The sequence below is a fragment of the Mercenaria mercenaria genome, chromosome 10 (genome assembly GCF_021730395.1).
Source record: "Mercenaria mercenaria strain notata chromosome 10, MADL_Memer_1, whole genome shotgun sequence".
NCBI lineage: Eukaryota > Metazoa > Mollusca > Bivalvia > Venerida > Veneridae > Mercenaria > Mercenaria mercenaria.
Window position 1 is genome coordinate 57,999,472 of NC_069370.1, and position 3,881 is coordinate 58,003,352.

Below are 3,881 nucleotides of genomic sequence, written 5' to 3' on the forward strand. Positions count from 1 at the left end.
CGTATCGGGATTTTGACGAACCTCAGATGGATGAGAATGATGCACAAAAGACTGATTTCAAAATTCATTATGGCGTTTTTTTTCAAGATGGCCGCCATTTCATATAAAGTACTAATTTGCCATTTACACTGACGATTAAGTTTAATGTTATAGTCAAATAACACATTTAGAGTGTTGAAGGACAGTTTTTGTCTCGCCTGCGACGTTAGGAACTGACGGCGGACTGAGGCGTAGCTTTTCCGACAGCGACACTCAAGACATATTACAGGATATATTTTCCTCGAAAATTGACAAAAAAAAAGACTCGGTATACGTATGTTAATGTAAAAGCTCAACATCCTGTGGCGGCCATCTTGAAAAATGGCCGCCATTTTGAATTGGGCTTTTTAGAAAAAGTAGGCCTAGACGACATGCCATATTTTATGCTTGCATCACCAAATGCAGTATTGTTTCAGTAATCTATGGAAGCGTTAATTGACACCCGAGTTGACGTGAAAATGACGGACCTGTCAGGATAGATTATCTCGACATATCGTGTAATATCGTGGCATCTCGGATAATATTAAGACGTCACGCCAGAACTGATTCTGGTTTTGTTGACAAAGTTTCTACCACAGGTCATAATTTATGCTACCTAAATTAATGTGTTACCTAAATTTACTATGTGGTACGTCTTTATGTAGTCACAGTAAGGCGACATGCCATTATATAACGTATCATGTTACTTAAATATAAGTCGACTTGCCATTTGATTAACATGGTTTTGCTTCCTAAATTTAAACGAGAAAATCACAAGATGAAAATGTCAACTTGCACGAACACAAAAGGCAACACAAAGTATTTCTTGAATCTGTGTGTGTTCCGGACAGACGGACGTGTCTATTTCGGTACGTTTATACAATATTATATATTAAATTAAAATAATAATTCACGATTTTTTAATTAAATTAATTTGTAACCACGAATAGAGTAAAATATAAACATTAGTTTGTGCTAAGAGTGTAGTAACAAAGGTAGGCTATTTGTAAGAAAAGACAGAGGCTTTTCCTTTTGGTCACGTAACCAGACCTTTAGACCCGGGGTTGAAGGATGCAGTTACCGGACCACTGGGCACCCTACACGTATTTTTTCAAGATAGGCTTCTGTATTCTTGTTTATCTGATAGAATTGCACACTCCTTTTTTTGTTGTTGTTGTTGTTGTTTCTCAGTAGAATTTTTGAATTGGATTGTGCTCATAACTGTCTGAATTTATCATGAATTTCTGAATTCGCTTCACTGTTAAAATAAATAACAGTTTCTAACTGAAATCAGCGATAAAATATCATAATATGACTTCAGTCCGAGTGAGAAGTCATAAAAAGAAATATTTACCCTAAAAGCTAAGATATGACAGCAAAGGCCTTTATTATAACTGTATATAGTTATAACAATTAGGGATATTTAGAATATCCAGTGGATAAGGTGTCGGCTGCTAAGTTCAGGGTCGTGGGTTCGAGCCCCACTGGGGTAGCGGCCATGGCTTTTCAAGTGGCACGTACGGTACCAGCTGGTAGGAACTATATTTTAGACTACTTTACTACGCTTGCTGTAATCAGTTTTTCCTCCCTTTGTAGACGTTTTCCATTTGCATTCGTGACGGGAGAATGGAGGAGATGGAAAGTTCTTGAGCTGAATTTAGTAAAACAGAGGTATATTTTCAGATTGTTTTGTGTTTTTATTATTGGTATCATAATAACGTGTCCTACATATATCTCTACAGAAGTTATTGTAGTTGAAGTTAATGCCTGAAAATGCGGTGTTTGCATCCTCGAGATATTGAATGAATTATGAATTCTAGACTTTAAATGAATGGAGTGAAATAAAAACAGTCAGTCAGCCAGTAACAGATGAAAGATTATTTAACGTCGCAAACAACACCAGTCACAAAGCTCTTTTGCGACAAACAAAATATTCAGTAATAGATACTTGACTGTGCTTATTTGACCGCCTGTTAAAGTCCTTTAAATGCTGATCAGTGCCATTCTAGGAAGCTGTAAGTACAATTTGTCTTTGGTACGACGCGACCGGAGATAGAGCCCTTCTTCTCACTTATAGCCGACACTTCGATCGAGCTATTGAAACATTTGTATACATATTTTAATAGAATAACCTCGTTTTGCAAACAATTGTCATTTATATATTCAGACCACCAAAGGAAGTTGTGAGAGACTGACAATGATGTACTGAACGATCATGATGGAAAGACAACATAGTCAAATGGGGGTATATTTCAAATTTTTATACATTTTCATTAGTATAATAATCAGATTGCTAAAATAGCGTTGTAATAATTTGTGATGAAACTTGTAGTTATTATTTTGATTAACTTCTTTGATCAACTAAAGGCATGCAAATGATATATTTTTATAACCAAATTTATTTTGTATGATAATATTTGTTGAAGCTATGTGTTGATATCATTTAGCTATACAGGAATTATTTTAATTACTATTAAGTTTGTTTCTTGTTTCTGTTTTCAGGTTTGCCATAAGCTAAACTTGTGCATAGCCTGCTTTGATAGAGAGCCTTCAGGATATTTTCATCTATGTGACTTACCGCCTGTATACCTTGTACACTACATATTTTTAAAAACAATCTAGGAAGAAATACCCTAAATGTGGGAGTAAAATTGAAGCTATCAGAAACATTTATATTACTAGAAAGTATTTGATAATATAATAGCAATTCTTACATGATTACAATCAGGTAGATACTTAAGAGCGGAAAGCATTTTAAGTTGAACTGTTTACTTCTTTCGATGTAGGACACAATGGAGAATTGTTAACATGCTTCTTGAATTTAGAATATTAGACACCGATGCGTCTTTGAAATTTACTTATACTGTGAACAGTATTGGATATAAAGGCAACATCAATGTTAAGTTATTGACATCTTATTTTATATAACGTTGAACCAGCTATAAAGATTCAACCATGGCTACATCTTGTATCTACTAATTTACAGGACATTTTTATTTGTTTATATTGTACATAGTGCCACGTATGAAAAAACAGTAAAGATACATATGAAGATTTGTATTTTGTTTCCTAATATTTGCTGTATTAGGTAAAGGCAATATCTGTAATGTTAAGTTTGTTTTTGAATCATAATATATATCAGGTGAACAAGAGTAAAAGTTGAGTAAGTCTCCCCGTACATGGACGTAGTGTTTGTTGTATTTTTGGTCCTTTTCGATCATTAAGAAAATTCCTTTTCACTGTAAAAGAATTCCGCTTAAGCCGGTCTAGGAGACTGAAGGAGAACTGCACATTTCATTACATCTCCATAAACAGAAAAAAAATGAAACAGACTGTGCTATTGTGCCTTTTCTTATTACGTTAACAAGATTTTAACCTAATCTCATGAAAAAGTTACTTTGTTCTTATATAAAAGTAATTACTGTGTCCATCTTTCTGACTGTCTATATACCTGTAGAATTTTGCCATTTCACACATTTTCACGTTACATTTTGTCATGTAAAGCACTGTGTTACATTGTAAGAAATATGCACTACAATCAAAATCGAAACGGTTGTATTTTTAAATCACCTTTATTACTTTGACACGAATTTGTGAATTTCTGAAAAAGGTTTTATGTGTACGTTTTAGATATTAAACAGATAACAAAGAATAAGTAGTACTGTACGCTCCCCTCTCCAACCTTTTGTATGCCGGATCCAGATTCTTTTAGAGTGGTATTCTTGTTGCAAAGTATTAGTACACCACATATTACCCTACGTGAAATTTTTATGTGGTTTTAGACATTAATATACAACAACAGAGATTATTCACGGAAAGTCATTAAAGTAAACTGCGATTTTACTGCTTTTTGTTTTGCTGGA

At 34.0% G+C, this 3,881-nt stretch overlaps 1 long non-coding RNA gene across 1 annotated transcript; it reads left to right on the forward strand.

Annotated features, from left to right (window-relative positions):
• The first annotated feature begins 497 nt into the window (after positions 1 to 497).
• Positions 498 to 3,202, forward strand: LOC123561444 (uncharacterized). Its single transcript, XR_008365952.1, has 4 exons — positions 498 to 887; positions 1,615 to 1,689; positions 2,186 to 2,263; positions 2,521 to 3,202. It is a non-coding gene; the product is annotated as an uncharacterized LOC123561444 (long non-coding RNA).
• The last annotated feature ends 679 nt before the right edge of the window (positions 3,203 to 3,881 follow it).